The sequence below is a fragment of the Desmodus rotundus genome, chromosome 1 (genome assembly GCF_022682495.2).
Source record: "Desmodus rotundus isolate HL8 chromosome 1, HLdesRot8A.1, whole genome shotgun sequence".
NCBI classification, from domain to species: Eukaryota; Metazoa; Chordata; class Mammalia; order Chiroptera; family Phyllostomidae; genus Desmodus; species Desmodus rotundus.
Window position 1 is genome coordinate 71,158,879 of NC_071387.1, and position 25,275 is coordinate 71,184,153.

The 25,275-nt window shown below is 36.5% G+C and overlaps 1 pseudogene; it reads right to left on the reverse strand.

Moving 5' to 3' along the window:
• Nucleotides 1-16,817: 16,817 nt before the first annotated feature.
• Nucleotides 16,818-16,957, reverse strand: LOC112302918 (U2 spliceosomal RNA; annotated as a pseudogene).
• Between the last annotated feature and the right edge of the window lie 8,318 nt (nt 16,958-25,275).

A 25,275-nucleotide genomic window follows, 5' to 3' on the forward strand; every position in this document is an offset into this window, starting at 1 on the left:
TTATTGTCAGACTTAGTTGCTAAATTAGGAACCACTTATAGATGAAGTTATATGACCAAGATATAGTTCTAACTACTAATAAAATATCTTCCAAAACAACTGTGTCTGGTGCTTTACCTAATTATCTCATTTAAATTTATAATTATCTTATGAGAAAGGTTATCCATTTAAGATAACTGTTAATATACAGTGGGGAATTCTAAAAAGCTCAGAGAGCTATTAGGGACATGAGAGAGCTATGGACTCCAAAATGGTAAATACTTATCAGGTTTCAGGGATTTTAGGGACTCCCATCTAGACTTTCTGTGAATACTACATGGTTAGGAAAAGAAGCAGAAGTACTAATAAGATGCTAAGTGTAGAATAAAAACAAGATTTGCTGTGAACCCTCTTGGGCCCTGATCATGGGAACACTGAGCTTATCAAATAGAGAGTGGTATAAAATACAAAAACAATAATTCTCAAAAATGATTGAGTATGGGAAGTTGCTGGGAAGGAGGGTGTGGAGGTTGGTATTTTCCTAAATTATCCAAATGAACCTACTTTATTTTGTTTCTGGAGTGTTGGTAAAGGTAGTTAATAATATTAATAATATATTTACCTGTGATTTAGGTCAGGGTCTCTGGGAAACCAACTTTGAAACAGCAATTTGTTTATGAGAAAGGGACTGGCTAGTGATCACAGCAACACAACCCGAGGGAGTGAACAAAATAAAATTAAGCAAAGAGGGATGGGGGGACATTGAAGAGAGTAAAAGTGGTCATCTCTATGGTGACGTAAAGACTCCAGGCCTTTGGCAATGAGCTCACAATGAAATAAACAGATGATATTTTATAAAACTGTACTCTTAAAACTTATATGTTATTAGCAAATACATTTATTTAAAATAAATGAATATAAAATTACAAAAAATAAGCAGAGGGAGAGCTTGAACTGTGATGCAATTTCAACAAAGGTCTCAGTCAGAGTTGGGACGGCCCCCAAACTGAGGCAAGAGGACAGGGCCTTTGTCCCTCCATTTAGACCAATCACTGATAGCAGCTGGCCCCAGGAAGGGGCATAACCATGGAGGTGGCAGCACAGCACAACATCAACAAGACAGGATAAATTTCCTACTTCAAGAACAGCAAAAATACCATCCTTAATCTAAAAGGAAAATTTAGACATTTATCACAAGTAACTATTCAAAAAAGGAGAATTTTCAAGTGTATATAAAGGACCTGAAAAAATGGTAGAATATAACTAAAGTTAATATTCATTGAGAATAAAGGTGAAATACATTAAAATAATGGAAATAAAATAGATCAACTTGCCAAATATTTGTAATACTTTTTGAATTTGTGAGTTGTTGAATATCTTACAATGAAATCAAAGATATGCAGATTTGTAGCCACGTAGTTGGTGTCCTTATCCTTACTGTTTAGTGGTTAAATTAAATATTAAATTATGTGCATATTATATTTAATTATATAATATCCCAAGTTTGGGATATTAATAAATTATTATGTCCTCTAAACTCTTTTCAATTTCAACATAAAAGCATCCGCTCAAATCCTTTTGGATAGAAAATTTCCAAGAGAACAAAGAGCTTGCTATGCTGCAGTCACAGAAAAGAAATCCATTGATCTGGAAAAGGGGAATTCAAAGACTTGAGACGATCACAGAGAGAAAGGAGTAGCAACCAGGTTATGAGGACTTGGTTATCCAGAGAAAAATTCTTGGATTTCATTCAATGGGGGGAAGTTGCTGCTCAAACTGGCTTGTAAGAGCTGATGGCTGAGTTTTCAGGAACATGGTGAGCCTGTTTTTCAACAATCATTATTAAAAGTTAAATTAGTTAAATTACAACTAAATGAATTATATGAGAAAGAAAAGGAATCATTACTCAAAGCTTACCACTTCCCAAATTACTTTGCTATCGTTACCAATGATCAAAATAGACATTTGATATCTATTATTTACTTATAGAATAGAGTGCTACTGCACATACCTTTCTGACTTCCCTTCCAATGCTATGGCCTTGGTGTCCTGAAGTGGGTGGGAGTTTTGAAACAAAAGAGATTTATAAGGTAATCACTACAAAACAGAGATGTTTATCCCCAGAGAGCTGTTTGTTTAACATCTATCTACATTTAGTCTCATCCTAACTGAAATAAGAACATAAATATTTTTAAATATTCTAATTGAAAGAGGAAATAATTAATTTTAGCAAGACAGTGGCATAATTAAATTCATGTTTTGTATGCATAGGTTTTTTGTTTCATTTTTAAGACAAGTCTTCTTGCTGTGGGGAGAATAGACTTGAGTGAAGCAAGGGAGAAAATAAGGAGAATAGTTAGTGGGATTTTATTATAGTCAGACAAGAGTCTATGCTGGTCTCAGTGGGGCAAAAGAGAATGAATCAGAAATGAGACAGATATTGTTGCCATACTTGAGGAACATGGAAGGATCAAGGATGATTGTAATATTCTGGCTTGAACAATGAGTACCTGATTGTACAATTTACTGTGACCATAAAAACTAGAGGAAGAAGGAATAAGACAGAGCTGATGACAGGAGTGGCAGGGAGAAATGGTGTCATTTTGAACATGTTAAAATTGAGATGTGTCCTAAATATCCAACTTACACAACCAGGGTGGTGCTCACAGTGAGATGCTGTGCCTGGGAGCTAAGGGAGTTGAAAGCATTTTGAGCCATGGGACTGCATGCGATCACCAAGGACAGAGAGTGACAAAAGAATAAAAATTCTAGACCAATATCTTAGGAATTCCAACATATCACATTTCTGCTTTTCACTTGATATTAGCAGAATTTCCTAAATTCCTACCATTTTATTCCCTGTGGACAAAATAGAACAATACTTAAATGTTATGGTCCTTGTTTTACTTTGATGAGGTTTAGCCATATCCTGGTTCACTCTCAATCCTTCAAATTCTAGTTTGTTTTAAGATTCCTCAGTATTAGAGGAATTTTTTTCCTAGTGAGGGGTACATCGCTGCAAAGAGAAATAATTCAGTAATCTAATGACAAATTCAGTGGCAAACTATATCTAAACAACAAGAGAAAAACCACAAACTACCTTGATGACAGTCATAGTGATCATTCTTTTAAGTTTCTTCTCTGTAGAAGAATCCACTCTAGGCTTCCATAATCATTGTCATCCATAGTTGACTCCCCTGATTCCTATCGCTCTGTTAACAAGTCTCCCGCCCTGTGCCAGTTCCTTGGAATATATGCAAATGAGCACCAAGCAGTAGGCAAATTTCCCTTGCATAAGACTTGACCATCCCCGCCAGAAGTCAGTAATAAACAACAGGGACTGCAACTAATTTTGAAAAGATATTGTGAAATATGTATTTTGGTATTCTTATATTTGTAAATCTTAAGGAATCCATTTTTAATTTTATGGTCATCACGGATACAAACGTCAAGGTGCTAATTTTTAAAACAGATCCAACATACACTACCTATACCAAGCCCACTGTGGATGCTCAAGTCATACAAAAATGAACATCAGCTGATGAAATTTCATATTTGAAACAAATAAAGCTATTATAATTTACAGTAGTGAACATCTAGAAAGATCTATTTATCCTACACATAAACAACCTATTTGGTTTTGAATGGTAAGTTCTTTCTAACTTTATAAGTATGTAAAATAAAGCACTTAAAAACAAATTAGTTTGACCTCAGTTTTGCAAACTATATATAACTAAATGGTATATATCTTTAACTTGGGGGATATTCATATATCCAAAAGGAGGTAGTCTAACTTATTAATATATGTTATTAAAAATCACCACTTAAATCTCCAAAGTAATTATATTGGTTAACCATAAAAATAAAATAAGTAAAAGACAATTTAAAGACTCAAAACTTCAAATGTCAGGTCTTGAGTTTTCAAAGGAGATATAAAAATAAATGTTGGTGGGAGGGCTAAAGAAAGTTGATTGTGTCTACTTAATAAACTAAAAGTGTTTTTCTAAGTTTCTGAGCCTCCCATCACTAAAAATAGGCAAGTAGAGCCCTGGCAAGCATCTGCCAGAGAAATTTTGAAGGACATGTCTCCACTGATTGGAGCCTGCTCTTTCATCTCTATTAGTGTATGATTTAGGAAAAACTTGGCCAGTTTATTTCTATATATTCTTTAATATTTTTTTTCCTGGAAAGCAAAGAGGGGTGAGAAACTTTATTTTAAGAAATCTATTATACTTAATGTAAATAAACCATAAATTTTGATCTGAACCTTCTGGAGGCAAACATGAAAAAAAGCATAACACAAACTCTAACATGATTTATAAGTTCCATAAGACCATCTACTGATCTACTAGATAAATATACATAAATAAATAATTTAAATATACAAAAATGTATTTTGTATTTGATAAATTGAAATAAATTTTCCCAAGGCTTTTTATACCAGAATCAGAAGTTTAAAAATAATGTTTTCAAAAACAATTCTCCCAAGAGGATACAGATGGCCAGAAGACATGGAAAGATGCTCAGTGTGACTAATCATCAGAGACATGCAAATTAAAACTATGAAATATTATCTTATACTTGTTAGAATGGCTAGTATGAATAAATCAACAAACAAGTGCTGGTGATGATGTGGACTAAAGGCAACCCTTGTGCACTCTTGGTGGGAATGCAGGTTGGTACAACCACTATGAAAAATAGTATGGAGTTTCCTCAAAAAGTTAAAAATGGAACTGCCTTATGATCCAGTAATTCCATTTCTGGGTGTATATCCAAAAGACCCCAAAGCTAATTTTAAAGAATATATGCACCCCTATGTTCATTGCATCATTATTTACAATAGTCAAGATATAGAAGTCTCGGGGGGGCTTTAATGCAGCCCCCCCCCCTCGTCTGCCACGGATGAAGAATAAGTCTACCAAGACATGATCTGCTTGGGGAGGAGAGGTGGCCTATCTCTTAAAGGAGAAGGGCCCAGAGCCTTTCCCTCCATGGACTTTTATTAGGTTCATTCCCACAGGAATACAGATAAAGCTCATCAATCATTGTTAGCCAGTAAGGGTTAAACAATACATGATTTACAGAGAACTCTGAGGGCTTATTCTGAGTTACAGCCGATTAGTTAGAGGGCCATAAAACTTTAGGCGCTAGACTCATCTCAGGTCTGGACCCTTATCTCTTAAACTGAGGGTAGAAATTAAGTAGGTTTCACAGGAATGTATGTATTTTTCTTAGGCCTGATTCCCCAGGGAATCCACCCCTCCCAGCACAGGACTGCACTGCTCTCTGTTATTGCTTCAGGCTTAGAGATTAGGAGACTTCTTGCAGACAGAATGAGGACTCAGGCTTTTTTAGAGCCAAGGAGCGAGGGTCCATCACCCCCTTTTGCCACAGCCCCCTGAGTCCTTCCCTGCGATTTTATCCCTGGTGACCAGAGCCTGTTTTAGGTTGATCCTCCCTTGAGGATTCTTACCCATCATTGGCTAACTGGTCAAGCTCGGGGCCAAGCAGGGTGAAGTGGGCAGAGGTGGCACACTTGCCAGTGAGATAAGCTTTGTCTCCTTAGTGGCTTATGGTCCCAACTCTGACTCAGCCTTAACCATGAGGGGTTACAGCCTCTGAAACCAGGCAGGGCGGTTCCCACCATAGAAGCAACCCAAGTGGCCAGCAATAGGGTGACGGAGTAAAAAAGCAGTGGAACATTTACACAGTGGAATACTACTTGGCTATATAGAAAAGAATGAAATCTCATTACCCACAAAAACATGGAGGGTATTGTGCTAAGTGAAATGATTCAGTCAGATAAAGATAAATACCATATGATTTTACTTAAATGTGGAATCTAAAGATCAAAAATAAACAAAACAGAAACAAATTCATAGACACAGAGAACAGACCAAGGTTTACCAGAGGAGTGGGTGGTTATGGTTGGGTACAAAAGGTGAAGGGATTATGAAGTACAATTTAGTAGTTACACAATAGTCATGGGGGCACAATGTACAGCATTGGGAATACAGTCAATCATATTATAATAAGCAGATAGTGCCAGGTGGGTACTGGAAATATCAGTGGGAACACTCTGTAAAGTATATTATTGTCTAACCACTATGCTGAAACTAATATAAACTAATATCAAATATAAACTGTAATTGAAAAATTTTTTAAATGTATTCAAAATGTCTTTATAGCAAATATCAAAGCAAATTTCAAGAATTGTTCTGAAAGCAATAGGAAGCCTATGGAAGGACAACACTAAGGTGTGTTCACAATTTATTAAAGAAAATTTGAGTATTAGGTTTCAGATTTCCAGATTTTAAGAAACCTTTTAGACTAAACAAGGCCATAAAAACTTAACAGTACTCAGCCAAACTTTTAGTCTGTGTATTTTAGTGTAAATATAAAAAAAAATTTAGTTTGGAGATAATGAAAACTTTCTGTATAAGTTGTTTTATTCCCTCAGTGTTTTTCTTCTACTTTTGCTTTATCTCCAACTTAGAAAATCAAACAGAACATTTTTCATTATATTTGTGCTTTCTCATATGTGCTCTGAGTCCTTGGATATGCAAAAGTATGCAGCAAGATATTACTGCAAAGAGAACAGAACTCAGTCTTTATAATGCTTGAAAAATTTAAAAAGTAAACAGGAAGAGTCAATGCCAGTCACATCATGTTACAGCACTGCTCAGAAAGGAGCAGAGCTGGGAGTTCTGCCACCAGCCACAACAGAGAATAACGCACTAAATGTGAGTTAGTACCAGCTCTAGAATTCTATTTAATATTCACTAAGGGTATTCCAAAAATGTCAGGTCCTGCTCTTTAAACTTTTATTGTGCATCCGTGCATTTTCTGCCCTTTTAAAGCCCTGATTCACTAACTTTTTAAGCCAATGGTGAAAATATTTCTAAGTTCCCCTGAGATATATTGGGGAAAATGGCATTTAATTTAACAATAATTAGTGAAGAATGTTGCACACTTAGAATCAAAAGAAAATTCTGGGAACTTTTCCTAAAGGGGTAGACACACACTATGCTAATAATCTGCACATAAAAATCTTTGAGAGAAAAACACTCTAAATGTTTTAATTTTGTCATTCAAAAAATTATTATTAAAAAAATCATACTACCTGACGCTTAAGTACATACAAAAGCATTTATGTTTATTAAACAATAACTGAATAAAATACATTGTGATAACATATTATATCACCTTTCTCCTTTATGTAGTTTGTGTGAGTGAAAAGTTTTTAAATACTTTTATGAAAGTGCATTCATTCACTCATTAAGTATTTATCACACCTAGTAATACAATAAGACAAAGAGACCAGAGACCTGGCTGGTGAAGCTAAGTGGATCAAGCGCTGGCCTGTGAACCAAAGGGTCTCTGGTTCTATCCCCAGTCAGGGCACATGCCTGGGTTGCAGGCCAGATCCCCAGCAGGGGGCGCTTGAGAGGCAACGAGGCATTGATGTTTCTCTCCCACTCTTTCTCCCTCCTTCCCCTCTCTAAAATTAAAAAAATACAGAGACATAATGCTCAAGGAAATGATGCCTTCATGAAGAAATCAGACATGTATACAAGGAATCACAACTTGTAGTATGAAAGAAGCATAAACAGTGGCATGTGAGAACTGTGAAAAAAAACTAGCTGAATACTTTAACAGACAATCTAACCATGGACTCTCTCTAATTAAATGTCTAACTAATAACAAACAAAAAACAGCTAAAGCACTTTGTCTTGATATCACCTTGACACTTTACCTTCTATCTTTGAATAAAATTTGATCAAAATGACTCCACCTACTTAAACTACATTAGCTTAGCCCTTTAAAAAAACTCATTTTGATTGAATCACTGTTTAATATTTCTTTTTTAAGTTGAAGGTATTAGATTGGCTTCTTGTGAATTAAATTTCAATATAATATCATCTTTGTCTCTCTATGTCTCCTTTATCATAGACTCACAACTATAGAAGACAAGAATGTCAGATTTACTTGTATAATTTTTTAACTATATTCTATTTCTAGTCTCTGATATTCAGATTTTGCACCTTAATCTTCTTTTGCTCAAAACCTAGAACTCATTGTCCTGTTGTCCACAGTAATAATATTGTCACAGCTCTCAAATATAGTGAGTATGTGAAATATTGGGAAATTTTTATACATTTTGATACCTAGAATTTTAAAATTTCTTTTAAAATAACTAAGATAATTGGCTATTTTTATTTTTTATTTAATTTCTTTTAATCTTCACCCAAGTACATGTTTATTAGAGAGAAAGAAATAGAAACATCAGTGTGTGAGAAACACCAATTGGTTGCCTTCTGTACATGCCCTGGTCAGGTATCAAACCTACATCCTAGGTGTGTGCCCTTACTGGGAATCAAACCCACAACTTTTAATTTATGGGATCACACTCCAACCAACTGAACCACCTGTCAAGGGCTAATTGGCTACTTTTAATGTAAGAAATGTAATATCTTAAGTAATTTTCATTTTCCTTGCCTGCCAGAAAGACTTAATATTAATCATGTAAACCTTTGTTTAGCCCTTTTGCTTCTTCATTTTTCAGTCTTCTTTTTTTTTTTAATTGTTCAAGTACATTTGTCTCCAATTCCCATCCCCCACTCCCCTGACCGGACCCATCTCCACCTCCCACCCTCGATCCTACCCCCCTTTGGCTTTGTCTATGTGTCCTTTATACATGTTCCTTGATCACCCTTCCCCTTTTCCCCCTGTTAGCCCCTCACCCCTCCTCTCTACTTACTGTCACTTTGTTCTTTATTTCAAAGTCTGGTTATATTTTGCTTGCTTGTTTGTTTTGTTGACTAGGTTCCACTTGTAGGTGAGATCATATGGTATTTGTATTTCACCACTGGGCTTATTTCACTTGGTGTAATGCTCTCCAGATCCATCCATGCTGTCACAAAGGGAGCTCCTTCTTTCTTTCTCCTGTGTAGTATTTCAGTGTAAATGGACGATAATTTTTTGTTCCACTCATTTACTGATGGGCACTTAGCTTGCTTCCAGCACTTGGCTATTGCAAATTGTGCTGCTATGAACATTGGGGTGCATAGGTTCTTTTACATTGGTGTTTCAGGATTCTTAGGGTATAATCCCAGCAATGGAATTGCCTGGTCAAAAAGCAGTTCCATTTTTAGTTTTCTGTGGATATTCCACCCTTCTATTCAACATAGTATTAGAAGTATTAGCCACAACAATTAGACAAGAAAAAGAAATAAAAGGCATCCTAATTGGAAATGATGAACCAAAACTGTCATTGTTTGCTGATGACATGATAGTGTTCATAGAAAATCCTATAAACTCCACCAAAAAACTACTTGACCTAATAAGTGCATTTGGCTAAACAGTGAATTTACCTAAGTGTACCTAATAAGTGCATTTGGCTAAATATTTCTGAATATTGACTTTGTATCAAGTCAATACAAAGTCAATATGACTTTGATACAAAGTCAATATTCAGAATCAAAGGCATTCAAAAATCAGGAAAATATCCCTTTTGATATGGCAACAAGAAAAATAAAATACCTAGGAATAAACCTAGCCAAGGATGTAAAAGACCTGTACTCAGAAAACTACACAACACTGAAGAAAAAAATTAAGGAAGACACAAACAAATGGAAGCATGCACCATGTTCATAAATTGGAACAATTAGCATCATCAAAATATCCATACTACTGAAAGCAATTTATAGATTCAATGCCATCCTTATTAAAATACCAATGACATATTTCACAGATACAGAATAAACACTTCAAAAATTTATATGAAACCATATATGACACTGAATAGCCACTACAATTTTGAGAAAGAAGAACAAAGCAGGAGGGATAACAATACCTGATATCAAACTATACTAAGAGGCCACAGTAATTAAAACAGCCTAGTTCTGTCATAAGAACAAACACATAGATCAATGGAACATAATAGAAGCCCCAAAATAAGCCCAAGTCTCTATGGTTAATTAGTATTTGACAAAGGGGGGAGAAGCCTAAAATGGAGTAAAAATGGTCTTTTCAAAAAAGGGGTGTTCGGATATTTGGAATAGTACAAGCAAAAAAAATGAAACTCAACCACGAACTTACATCATGCATGAAAATAAACTCAAGTCGGATAAAAGACTTAAATATAATTCACAACATTATAAAGTCCTACAGGAGAACATAGGCAGGAAAATCTCAGATATTCCACGCAGCAATATTTTCACCAATATGTCCCCTAGAGCAAGGGACATAAAGGAAAGAATAAACACATGGGACTTCATCAAAATAAAAATCTTCTGCACAGATGAAGGAAAACATCAGCAAAATGAAAAGGAAACCAGCATTATGGGGAAATATATTTGCCAGTGATATCTTTGACAAGGCTTTGATCTCCAAAATATGTAAAGAACTCACAGGACTCCACTCCAGGAAGACAATCAATTCAATTAAAAAATGGGCAAAGGACCTGAACAGACACTTCTCCAAGGAGGACATACAGAGGGCCCAGAGAATATGAAAAGATGCTCAGGATCACTAGCCATCAGAGATGCAAATTAAAACCACAATGAGATACCACTTCACACCAGTCAGCATGGCCATCATAACCAAATCAACAAACAACAAGTGTTGGAGAGGTTGTGGAGAACAGGGAACTGTAGTACACTGTTGGTGGGAATGCAGCCTGGTGCAGCCTCTATGGAGAACAGTATTTTTCACTCTTCTCATTTGCCCTTTTATGTACAATGTATCACTGAACTCATTGTATAGTGTTTTTGTTTTCGATTGCTAATGTAACACGCCTACTATTGCTGGATACAGCCTGCCTATAGAGGCAAAAGGTGGTTTTTAAAGGATGAAAATATTTTCACCTTTTCCCCTGGAATAACCCTGTTGAATGTTGTAGGAAAGGATAAGTATTAGTTATCTTTAAACGCTTTGGAAAATTTACCTCTGAAACCATCTGATCCAGAACATTTTATTTTCTGGGAGTTTATGTTTATTACTTTGATTTGATTAGTTGCAGTAAATCTGTTCAAATTCCTGATTCTTCTTGATACAGTTTTGGAAGATTCTGTGTTTCTGGGAATTTGTCAATTTCTTGCAGATTGTTCAAATTTTTGGCAAATTGTTGTTTTTAATGTTTTCTTATAATCCCCTGTATTCAATATTTCTGTGGTGTCAGTTGTTACTTCTCTTTCCTTTCTGAATTTATTTATTTGGATCTTGTTAAAGGTTTATCAATCTTGTTTATGTTCTAAGAACCAGCTCTTGCTTCCATTAATCTTTTGTATTTTCTAAGACTTTTTTATGCTGCTCTGATCTTTATTATTTCCTTTCTTCTACTAACTTGGGACTTTGCTGTTTGTTGCTTTCCCCCCCCCCCCCAGTTCCTTTAGGTGTAAAATTAGATCATTTGAGATATTTCTTGCTTCTCAAGGCAGGCCTGTATCGCCATGTATTTCCTTCTTAGGACTGCTTTAACCAGGCCCATTCATTTTGAGATGTGTTTTATTTTCATTTGTCTCAAGGTATCTTTTCATTCCTTCTTTAATCTCATTTTAACCCATTCATTGTTTAGTAACATGTTCTTTAGCCTCTATACGTTTGTATATTTTTTAGTTATGTTGTCGTACTTGGTCTCTACTTTCGTAACATAACTTGATCTCTACATTGATGTTAAAAATGATATTTGATACAATTTCAGTCTTCTTGAATTTATGGACATGTTTTGTGTCCTAACAAGTAGTCTTATCCTAGGAAATGCCTATGTGCACTTCAAAAAAATGTACATTATGCCTCTTTGGGGTCAAATGAAATCTATCTGGTCAAGTGCCTTGTTTAGGGCCACTGTTTCCTTTTTGATTTTCTGTTTGCAAGAACTATTCATTGATGTCAATGGGGTTTTAAAACTCTCTATCATAACTGTATTATTCTTGATCTCTCCCATTGTGTCCATCAAGCTGTTACCTTATATATTTAAGGGCTTTTTATGTTGGTTGCATAAGTGTTTAAAAGGTTTATATCATGGTTGGATTGATCCATATATAATTATATAACATGCTTCTTTTGCCTATTATTATTAACCTTTGCTTAAAGATTATCTTGTATAAGTAATCCTACCCCAGCTTTTAGTTATGTTTTTCTTTTCATTTGCGTGAAACACATTTTTCATCCTTTTACTTTCAGTCCACATGTGTGTTTCCTTCTGAGTCTCTTGTATACACTATATTTCTGGGTTTGTTTTCTTATTTATTCATCTAAATGTTGTATTTTGACTGGACCACTTAACTCATATACATTTAAGTTACTATTGATAGATAAATGATTATTGCTATGTTATTCTTCATATTTATGCTTTTCTTTATTTTCCATTTTTTTTTAAAGAAGACCCTTTAACATTTTTTGTAGTACTGGTTTGGTGGTAAGAAACACCTCTAGGTTTTTCTTGTCTGGGAAGCTCTTTATCCTTCCACTTTGAACAATATCCTGGTGGATAAAGTTGTCTTGATGGTAGGTTCTTGCTTATCATCACTTTGAATATTTTATACCAATTCCTTTGGCCTGAAGTGTTTCTGATGAGAAATCAGCTGACAGTCTTACAGGAGCTCTCTTGTGGGAAACTGATTGTCTCTATCTTGCTGCTTTTCAGATTCTCTCTTTGTCTTTAACATTTGCCATTTTATTTCTGATGTGCCTCAGTGTGAGCCTTTTTGGGGTTCACATTCTTGGAGATTCCCTGAACTTCTGGGACCTATATGCCTAACTTCATCACCAGGTTATGAAAGTTTTCAGTCATTATTACTTTAAATAGTTTCTCAATCTCTAGCTCTCTTTCTTGACTTTCTGGTACCCTTATGATGCAGATGTCATTACACTTGATGTTGTCCCAGAGGTCCCACAAACCATTCTCATCATTTTAAATTGTGTTTTTCTTTGTGATGCTGTTTCCTGCCACTTTGTCTTCCAAATTGCTGATTCAGTCCTCTGCTTTATCTAATCTAATGTTGAAAATGTATAGACCAGGGGTTCCCAAACCCTAGGCCATGGACTGCTACTGGTCCATGACCTGTTAGGAACTGGGCCACAGCAAAGCTTGTCTGTGCTCTGCCTCCAGTCTCCCCCCACCCCCACAATCCAAAGCAGGAGAGGGAAGCTCACCTGAGCTCCACCTCCTGTTCCCCCCTCCACTCTGTCTCACATGAAATTGGCCCACGGTGCCAAAAAGTTTGGGGACTGCTGTTATATTCTATTCTTCATTTCAAATACTGTATTCTTAATTTCTGACTGGTTCTTTTTCATGATCCCTATGTTATTTTCATGCTTACTATCTCCTTGTTCAAGTTATCACTCAGTTCATAAATTCTTCTTCTAAGTTCTTTGAGCACACTTAAACCACTATTTTCTACTCTGTATCTGGAAGGTTGTTTACCTCTATTTCATTTAGTATTTTTCCAGTGATTTCTTCTGTTATTTCATTTAGGGCACATTTCTATGTCTTTTCAGTTTGCCTGCTTCTTTTTGTTTCTGTATAGATTTGTTATGTTTCCCATTCTTGGTATAGTTACCTTAGGTAGTAGGTGTCCTTTGGGTCTCAGTAGTATAGTCTCCCTGATCACCTAAACTGGGCGCTCCAGGCATGTCCTTTGTGTGTGTGTGTTATCTGAGCCCTCCTATTGTAGTTGAGCCTTGATTATAGCTGGCCAGTCCATGGGTGGGGATGACCCTCAGGCTGGCAACTATGAATACTGACCCCACCACAGTGTATGAGCTGCAAGGCTGGGGCTGACCTAACAATGTTTAATTTGTCCCAACAGAATTTGTTTCCTGCCAAGATGTCCCATTGGCTGTGCCACTTGCAGAGCTAATTGGGGCTTGCTCTGAGGTGGTCTGAAGATTGCCATGAAATGGACTGGCTTTGATTTTCCTTGGCAGGGACTCTGGTGCAGGTAATTATCATATACTACGTGTGACTGTCCCTGGGCTACATCTTTGGGGCTACAAATTGATCCACAGTTTGTGGCTCACTCTGCTGGGCCTGAGTGCATGTGGGGAGGGCCAAGCTACATGACCAACCACTTCTACAAGTACTAAACACAGGGGTAGTCTAGGAAACTACAAACTAAGACCTCTCTACTTTCCAGCTGCTGTTTAGGATCAAAAATTAAAAGAGCATCTGGTAATACATGAGTTATCTGTGGTAGGTTCAAAGTGAGTCACCAGGTGTAGGCAAGTGGTATTTACCAGTGGTGTTCACATATTTGAACTCTGCGTTGATGCTGGGCCTGAGGCCACTAAGCAAAGGTCTCAGGATACACCAAGGCAAAATGCAACCTGTGTGGGGCCTGTGAACCATTGTGGTGGAGCAGGGCCTAGGGAGTCATTGGGGTGAGAACATTCAGTGTTCTTCAGGCTAAACAAAGACCACGGTGTGGTCATGTGAAGGGAGGGTTCTGATCAGGAAGGGTGGCATCATTTAGACACACAAGGGATAAATAGTCTTCACCCTGGAGCCACAAAATTCAGTCTCTTCCTGTGAGTCTCTGTCACTCCCTGAGTCACTCTCAGCTTCTTCAAAAACCTTACAAGAAAGTCTGCACGGTGTGCCCAGGCAGGCCACAGACAACAGACTTCTTCTCAGGGTGCGAGTTTGGCAACTCAAGGGCCACCAAGAGTTGGGAGGGTGGGGCTAGAACATTACCCCAGGCTGAAGCCTTATGGAAAGTAATGCTTGAAATAGGTAAGATGACATCTGTGCATAGTGTGGGAGATGGACTCGGCACAGGGAGCATGGCAGCTGTCACTCCATCCCTCTCCTTGAAGCCATAAAACCCAGTCTCTCCCTGTATGACTCCAGGACAATCTGAGCTGTCTCTTCCCAACCTGAGCCTAGGGTGAGTGATCCCAAACAATATTTTGTGTGCTGGCCCTTTAAGAGGGCAGGCAACTAGGTATCTAGCAGACTTCAGTCTTTCCAGAGCAGATAGAATCCCTGCTGATTTTAACAGCCATATGTTATGTGAGCTCCTTTTTGGGGCTCTGGTGATCCAGGTTAGGGAGCCATGGAATGAGGTTGAAACCCCTTTCTTCAGGAGGAACCATCGCAGCTGACATATCCTTGTGTATTCTCAAACCATGTGATGTAGATGCCAGGCCACCCCTTTGTGTCTGCTTTCTCACCAACCACAATGCAACTTCTTCTGTAATCTCTGGTTATAAGTGCTCTGTTTGGATAGTCTTCCTTTGTTTATTGAGGTAAATTGCTTTATAATTTCACTGCAATTTCTATTTGGTCCTGGGAGGAGGTGAGGTAACTTCAATCTTATGCACCACCATCTTGGGTTCCCTACTATTTGTGTATTGCATCTGTAGTGAAGTTGTCTGTCCAGAGCGTATGCAGATTTTTTAATTGTGTTGCTGTGCTTGCTTTCTTATTGTGGAGGATTAATGGGTAAAGTGGTGGTGGGAAAATGGAGACAGCTGTGTTCAAACACCAATAAAAAAGTAAAAAATAAAGTTTTTAAAATATATATTTGGATACTAGTTCTTTTTCAGATCTGTGTTTTGGAAACACTGTTACTGAGTCAGTGGCTTATCCTAAAAATCAGTTAGAAGACTGACATTCACAAAAATGTCCTCTTCTTCCCTCTCTCCTGCTCCCCGTGTCATCAAGGTTTATCTCTCTTCTTCCAGGGAGAGCCTCGTGAGTCTCTACCTCAAAAACCTATGTTCTATGCTCATAGGTTCCCATGTCTGGGCAGACAAGAGATATGTTTTACACTGTGGCCTCACCTGTCAGCCTCATGACAAATGGACTACACGTGACCTGACTTTGAGGGAGATAAGGGCTCGCTCCATCATCCCCACTGAGTAGAACACCCCACAGAAGCTGAAGCTGCTGGGTATGGGCAATGGGAGCTAGTACAGGGCCAGGTCTGGAATCACTTCTTGGGGACCATGAGGTGTGGTTTGAGTACTGTGGCCGGGTGTGCTCTGACTTTCTGGAAAGCTCCATGAGACACCTTATAAGGTCTGTTCTGCTCACATAAGCTCAAGTGTGTCCTGATGCTGCAACTGAGAACTTCATTTGGGTAGAGCATGTATACAGTAATCTCTGAAACTGGCTCATCCTCCCTAGAACAGATTTTCATACTAAGAGGAAGGGGGCTGCTATTGGAAAGAATGGAAGTAGGCCAGAATTTCAAGACCTTCACCCTTCAGTATCCTGGATGGCAGGGCCAAGATTCTCAGGTCAGTTCAGTTATTGAGGAGCCTGGGGCTTATATTGGTGGGGGCCAGAGAGGAGGGGGCAAGACCTGGAACAGGGCAAACATAAGATGAATGGGAACTTTTTAACTGTGTATCTCTCAGTTTTTTGACTCAAGTTTTCATGATTCTTTTCCTGATATTAAATAGCATTCTCACTTTTGACTCCTTCTTTGATCTCATTGTTAACCCCTTTATTGTTTAGTAATATGTTATTTAGCTCCCATGTCTTTATGTGTTTTTCAGTTTTTTTCTTGTGATTGATCTCTAGTCTCATACCATTATAATTAGAGAAGATGCTTGATATGATTTCAATCATCTTAAATTTGGGGGGACTCAATGTTTTTGCCTACATGCAGTCCATGCTAGAAAATGTTCTGTGTACACTTGAAAAGAATATATATTCTGCTGCTTTGGGCTGAAATGCTCTGGACATATCAATTAAACCCATTTGATCTAGTGTGTCATTTAAGGTCACTGTTTCCTTGTTGATTTTCTGCCTGGAAGATCTATTCTTTGGTGTATAAAAGGTGACAAAATGCCCTACTATGACTATATTACTGCTGACTTCTCCCTTTATGTCCACCAAGATTTGCTTTAAATATTTAGGTGCTCCTATGTTGGGTGCATAACTGTTTAGAAGGGTTTTATCCTTTTGTTAAACTGATAAGAACAGATACCACACTTGGTCTTAGCCAAAAGGCAGAGGCCCGGTTGTATCCTTTTGTCAGATTGCTCACTTTATCATTATGTAGTGTCCTCTTTGTCTCTTACTATAGCCTTTGCTTTAAAGTCTATATTGTCAGATATAAGTATTGCTACCTCAGCTTTTTTTTAAATTTCCATTTTCATGAAATATTAGTTTTCTTTTTTATTATTATTTATTTTTTTTAAATTTTTATTCAGTTACAATTGTCTGCATTTTCTCCACATCCCTTCACCCCACCCCAGCCAATCCCACCTCCCTCTCCCACCTCTACCCTCCCCCTTGATTTTGTCCTTGTGTCCTTTATAGTAGCTCCTGTAAACCCCTCTCCCCACTATTCCTTCCCCCCTCCCCTCTGGCTAGTGTTAGATTGTTCTTAATTTCAATGTCTCTGGTTATATTTTGTTTGCTTGTTTGTTTTGTTGATTATGTTCCAGTTAAAGGTGAGATCATATGGTATTTGTCCCTCACTGCCTGGCTTATTTCACTTAGCATAATGCTCTCCAGTTCCATCCATGCTGTTGTAAAGGGTATAGGCTCCTTTTTTCTCTCTGCTGCATAGAATTCCATTGTGTAAATATACCATCATTTTTGAATCCACTCATTTGCTGATGGGCACTTAGGTTGCTTCCAGTACTTGGCTATTGTAAATTATGCTGCTATGAACATTGGGGTGCATAGGTTCTTTTGAATTGGTGTTTCAAGGTTCTTAGGGTATAATCCCAGCAGTGGAATTGCTGGGTCAAAGGGCAGTTCCATTTTTAGTTTTCTTCCCTTTACTTTCATCTGTGTGTATCTTTCCTTCTGAGGTAGTTCTCTTATAGACAACATATATATGGGTCTTGTTTTACTTATCTATTCAGCTACCATATGTTTTTTGATTAGAACATTTATGCCATTTACATTTAAAGTGATTATTGCTAAGTACAAATTTATTGCAATTTTATTCTTTTAATTATTTCTCCCCTTTATTCTTTTCTCCTCCTCCTCCTTTTTTTTTTTTTTTTTTAAAGAAGACCTTTTAACATGTCTTATAATGCTGATTTGGCTGTAACAAACACTGGTGCTTTCTACTCTGGGAAGCTCTTTATTTTTCCTTCGATTTTGAATGATAGCCTTGGTGAGTAAACTAATCTTGGTTGTAGGTTGTTGCTTTTGATCACTTTGAATATATCATGCCAATTTCTACTGGCCTGAAATGTTTCTGTTGAGAAATCAGCTGACAGTCTTATGGGAGATCCCTGGTAGGTAACTATCTTTCTTGCTGCCTTTTATACTCTTTCTTTGTCTTTAACCTTTGACATTTTAATTATGAGGTGTCTGTGTAGGCCTCTTTGTGTTCATCTTGTTGGGAATTCCTTGTACTTCCTGGACTTATGTGTATCTTTCCTTTACCAGGTTAAGGAAGTTTTCAATGATTATTTCTTCAAATAGGTACTCCATCCCTTGCTCATTCTCTTTTCCTTCTGGTAACCCTATAATGAAAATGTTTGTGCTTCACATTGTTCCAAGTGTACCTTCAATTATACTCTTTTTTTATTTTGCTGCTCTGAGAAGGTGATTTTTTGCTATATTGTTATCCAAATTCCTTATTCAATGCCCCGCTTCATCAAACTTACTGTTTATTCCATCTAGTGTATTTTTTATTTTAGATATTGCATTCTTTGTTACTAACTGGTTCATTTTTATGGTTTTTATGTCCTATTTTATGCTTGATATTTCTGTTGAAGTTCTCATTAAGTTCCTTGAAAATCCTTATAATCATATTTTAAATTCTATATCTTGTAAATTGCTGGCCTCCATTTCATTTAGCACTTTTTCTAAAGATTTCTCTTTTTATTTCATTTGGGGCACATATTAGGTTGCCTCTTTCTGTTTGTCTGTATGTATTAGGCTGATCTGCTATGACTCCCATTCTTGGTAAGATGACCTTATATAGCAGATGTCCTGTGACACCCAGTGACACAGTCTTACTGATCACCTGATCTGGGTGCTCCTGGAAACCAAAAAAAAATATCTTGAAACAAATGAAAATGTGACACAGAAAACCAAAATCTGTGAGACACAATGAAAGCAGTCTTAAGAGGAAAATTCATAGCATTATATGCTTACTTTGATAAACAAGAGAAATCTCAAATAAATAATCTAATTTTACACAGAAAGTCACTGGAAAGAAAACAATAATAAAAGCCCAATGTAAGTAGAAAAAAAGAAATAACATAGATCAAAGAAGAAATATATGAAATAGTGTCTGAGAAAACAATATAAAAGATCAATGAAACCAAGAGCTGGTTATTTGAAAATATTAAAATATTGAAAAACTTTAACCAGACTCACCAAGAAAAAAAAACAGAAAGGATCCAAATAAATAATATTAGAAATGAAATAGGAGAATTAACAACTGGCACCAAAGAAGAGCAAAGGATTGTAAGAAAATATTATGAACATCTATATGCTAACAAATTGGACAATCTGGATGAAACTGATAAATTCCTAAAAACACACAAGCTTCCAAAACTAAATCAGGAAGAATAAAAAAAAATCGGAATAGACCAATTACACCTAATGAAATTGAAGCAATAATTTAAAAACTTTCAACAAACAAAAGTCCTGAACTTGATGGGATCACAGATAATTTTTACTGAACATTCTAAGAAAAATTAATACCTATCCTCAATCTAGTCCAAAAAAAGTAAAAGGAGGGAAGTCTTCCAAGCTCATTTTATTTCACCAGCATTATCTTCATTTCCAAAACAAGATAAAGACACTACAAAGAAAGATGATTGGCCAGTATCCCTGATGAACATAGATATGAAAATATTAACAAGCAAAATTCAGCAATACATTAAAAAAATATGCAACATGATTAAGTGGACTTTTTCTTAGACGCAAAGTATATAAAATATCTGCAAATCAATAATTGTGATACACCACATAAAAAATGAAGAATAAAATCACATGATCATGTCAATAGATGTAGAAAATGCATTTGATGGAATCCAACACCAATTTTTATGATAAAAGTTCTCTGGTAAGTGGGTATAGAGGCAACATACTTCAACATATTCAAATAGAGAAGGGAGAGGAGTCCATTTTTGTGGATGTCACTCTTTTAACTGATTTTAAGATAGGCCACAGAACCAGACAAAGTGTATTCAAAACACAGATCTGAAAAAGGACTGATATATATATATAACCTTTCTTATGATATCCATAATAAGAAAACAAGCAGAACAACCTGATTAAGAAAGGGCATAAGCTCTGGACAGAAACTTCACTGCAGAAAATACACAAATAGTGGGGACACCTAGATGAAGGTGGATAAGGCTGAAGTTACTTCATCTCCTCCCAGCACCTAATGAGAATGACAACTAAATTATAAAACAATCAACCTGATTAACCAAATGAAGGCTAGATGAACAGCAAACTTATAACTTATGATTTACAGAAGAGGCAACATCAAGAGTGATAAGAAAGGTAGAAGTATTATTTTAAAAGACCATGCTCCACACCCACATGTGGTGATTGAGACTTCACACGGATAACTTAGTTTCAAAGGTGCCCCTTGAAGAAGTAGTGATCTCAATCCCACACTGGGGCACTTCTGCTTGGAGTACCAGAGGCAGGAATAGGAGCTCACATGCCATCTGGCTGTGAAAGTCAGTGGGAATTATGTCCTCCACGGGAAGATGGGAGACTGCTACAAACACAGATGCTTGTTCTCTTTATGGCCAGCTCCCCAATTTTGTTTTTAGCCACTCACCTTGGACTCCAGTGGAGGGAAAACAGCTCAGTATGGCCTGGAGTCATACAAGAAATGGGGTTGTGTGTGTTTGAGGACAGGATTGAAAGGAGAGACAACAAGGTGACTGTGATGAGTGGATCTCCCATACCATCCACAGAAGATATCTTACCTGGGTTGACCTTCATACTGCATTAACCTGGGAGAATGTACTAGCCCCACACTCCTGATTCCCTGTGTCCCCAGCCTGCCAAGCTCCCACTTTGTGGAGGACTCTACTTGCATTGGCCAGCTTGGGCCTACAATGCAGACATTTTTGGAAGGCCCACAAGGAGATCTGAGATTACTGAGGATTTGGCAGAGATGCACAAGGACAGACTGAGTTTTGTGGCTCTAGAGCAGGGTAGTGAAACTCATTTCCACCAGGGGCCACATCAGCCTCGCGGTTGCCTTCAAATGGCCTAATGTAAGTTTAGAACTGCATAAATGTGACTACTTCTTAACAGTTAAGGAGTTGAAATTACATTCAGCCCTTTGAAGGCAACTGCAATGCTGATGTGGCCCCCAGTGAAAATGAGTTTCACACCCCTCCTCTAAAGTGAGGGCCATTTTTCCCTCACAGACCAGACTAGTGCCACTGTTCCTATTTAGAGCCTTCCCTCAATGTGACCAAATATTAGGTCTGTTTCAACCTAATAATCACTTCTGAGGAATCTTTGACACCCTGCATAAACAAAAAGTTCTGCAGGCCATGGGAGGGTGGTGGCTGGACTTGGTGTACATTGAAACTTTTGTTGACTGGACTTAGACCCAGCACTACTGCCAAACTTGAAATGCAAACACGATTGATAAACATTACCTGCCCCCTATCTGGTGAATCACTGGGAAACCTACCTTATGTAACTCACTTACTGACAGAGGCTCTTTCAGTACTGAGACTAACAGAGGCTCTTTCAATAGGTAGAGGTGGATCTCAGTGTGCTTTGGACATTTTTCTGACATGTTTCCAAGTCTTGGTACTGATGGATGCCAGGCTTAGTAGTCAGTTGACCCCTCCCACACTACCAAGTCCCAGCAAAGGCAGCAACAAACTGTGGATCACTTTGTAGCTCCAAACAAATAGCCCAAGGCTGGTTTCAGACTGTGTCTGACAATGACTGGCACTAAAATCTCTCCCAAAAGGCCCCCAAACCTACATATCCAATGGTGGTCTTCAGATCACATCAGGACATGACCCTATTACTTCCACAGCAACAAACACAAAGAAACATCTTAGCAGGCACCAGACCATGCTGGGCAAACTTCACTTAATGGGGTCAGTCCCTGTCAGTAGCTCATTCACTGTGGTCAAAGTTAGTCCTCATACTCAGCCAGTCTGAATTCAATGCCACTTATGGATGGGCCAATGGTAATCAAGACTAAACTACAACAAAATGACTGACTTCATCTATAAAATAGATATTCCTGTAGCGCTACATAAAAACACCATACTAAGACTGGGAGACATAGTAGATCTACCCAATGTATAGAAACAAATACAGAGAAGTAGCCAAAATGAAGACATAGAAACATGCCCCAAATTAAATAAAAGGATAAATCCCTAGAAAAAGAACTAAATGAAATAGAGGCAAGAAATCTACCAAACACAGAGTATAAAACAATAGTTATAAGGATGCTCAAGAAAATTAAGAGAATTTACAAACTCACTGATAACTTGAACAAAGAGATAATAATCATAAAAATACATAGAAATCATAAAAAAGAACCAGTCAGAAATGAAGAATACAATATCTGAAATGAAGAATAGTCTATAAGGTATCAACATCAGATTAGATAGAGCAGAAGATTTAATTTGCAGTTTGGAAGACAAAGTAGCAGAAAACACCCAGGCAGAGAAGCAGAAAGAAAAATCAATTTAAAGAGATGAGGATGGCTTGAGGAACCTCTGGGACACCATCAAGTATAACAACATCCATGTAATAAAGATACCAGAAAGTCAAGAAAGGTAGCAAGGGATTGAGAACCTGTTTGAAATAACATTGACTGTAAACTTCCACAACCTGATGATGAAATTGGACATACAGGTACAAGAACTTCAGAGAATTCCCAAGAAGATGAACCCAAAGAGCCCAATGCCAAGATACATCATAATTAAAATGAATGTCAGAGCTAAAGACAAAGAAAGAATCCTAACAGGAGTAAGAGAAAGACATAATTACCTACAAGGGAACTCCCATAAGAACATCAACTTATTTTCAACTGAAGCATATCAGATTGGAAGAGATTGCCATGAAATATTCAAAATGATTAAAAGCAAGGACCTGTAACCAAGACTACTCTACCAAGCAAGAGTATCACTTAAAATGGAAAGAGAAATAAATAACTTCCCAGACAAGGAAAAGCAAAAGGGGTTCATTACCAATAAACCAGTATTACTAGAAATGTTAAAGGGTCTACTTTAAAAGGAAGAATGAGAATAAGAAACAATGAGGAACATAAATATAAAGAATAAAATGGTAATAACTATGTACCTATAAATAACTTTAAATATACATGGATTAAGTGTTCGAGTAAAAAAAAATGGTTAGCTGAAGAAATAAGAAGACCCATATATATGCTGTCCATAATTTAAATTTTGGATATTAACCACTTATCAGATATATCAGTGGCCAATATATTATCACATTCAATGGGTTGTCTTTCCATTTTGTTGATGGCTTCCTTTGTTATGCAAAAACTTTTTAGTGTGATGTAGTCTCTTTTGTTTATTTTTTCTTTTGTTTCCCTTGCTCAATGCAATATATTTTTTAAAAATGCTACAAAAATTGTCCTACATTTTATTGCCTATATTTCCTTCTAGGACTTTTATGATTTTGAGTCTAACATTTAAGCCTTTAATTCATTTGGAGTTTATTGTTGTCTACGGTGTATGAAAATGCTGTAGTTTAATTTCTTAAAATATTTTTAAAACTTTAAATCGAAGAAAGTGAAAAGAAACAAAAATCTTCAGTGAAGAAGAGAAAACGTGACTCTTTTACCATGACGGTGGACTCTTTAATCCCGATGGTCATGTTAGAGAGTGCTATGACAGCATCTAGGAAAGCCGATATGCAAATGAGCCCTTACTTCCACTTCAAGTTACATGCAATTAAACATTTTAAATTTTTTTCAAAAGGAGTTATGTAAAACGATGTTCATTACAGCATTATTTTAATGATGAAATCTGAAGCAAAGGAAATGAGTATTCTTATAGAAATTAATTCTATGTAATAATAAAAAATGAATGAATTACAATTCCTTGAATATATGAACAATAGATGTGTAGCAAAACAAAATTTGAGAAAAATGCAAGTTTTATCAATGACATATAGTTTCAACTCCAACCTAAAAAAGAAACAACTCGATATTTTAACCATGGGCATATATAAATCTAATAAATTGACTGTAAAGGCATGTATCACACTCATCACAGGGTGAATTATATGACTTGTGCAGGAATAAAAGAAGTAGGAAAGAATACCAGGGTGCAGTGAGATTCTTTAAGAAAAGGCAATGGGTGCTACATCTGATATAAGTAATATGTAGCTTGAATACAAAATAAGATTCTCATGTAAATTTATGCATGAGAATATTAATCTCATCATTATTTAAAAATGTTAAAATAGTGAATACAATATAGCATACCAGGAGTGAAGATTAAGAAAATAAATTCTGGCATATCTATATTATCGAATAATGTACAGCTATGAAAATTATACTGAATAAACATTTAATGTTTTAGAAATTGCTCACAGCATTGTGCTACATTAAAGAGTACACTATAAATTTCAATGGCATGATCCTAAATATAAAAAAATGGTATCAATATATAAACAATTACAGTTACAAACAAACATTATGTATAATCCATAATCCCACAAAGAAATCAATCACGTAATATTGGAAAGGACAGAATATGTTTCTGAGAGACTTTTTCAAACAAGAATTATTTCTCAAAGCCTAGAAGCACAAATTTCTATGTTTTTTCTCAGTTGTGATCCTCATGAAACATAGTAAAAGCTCACATTATACAATGTGTTATTATTCATGAACTTGGCATTACAAGGATACTTTTAGATTCTACTCCAATATTATTATTGTATTTTTAACTTTTTATTTTGAAGTAATTCCAGCATGTTGAAAGAGACCATTTTTCCCCCAAGAACTGAAATTCAGGACTGTTTACAGCTGAGCAATTGTGTATTCTGCTGAACTACATTAGCTATACTCTGACTCAGCTAAACTTAGTGCGCTGAATACAAATGTGGATAAAACGTAAAAGGTTTCCTCCTGCCTTTGCAGGCACTCACTGCTATGTAATCCAAGCCTGAAAAAGGTAATAATCTTTTACATTTTGAGATGCAATTAATTGAGGAGAAGCCAGAGGTCTGATAAATATAGCATATTAGTAAAAATTAAAATATTTAGTCAATTTTGAATGAATTAATATAGTAATTAACAGATCAATAAATATTTAAACAGGGTATAATAAATTTATCCATACCACTTTTGAAGTAAATACTCATATTTTAATTGCAAATTTGAT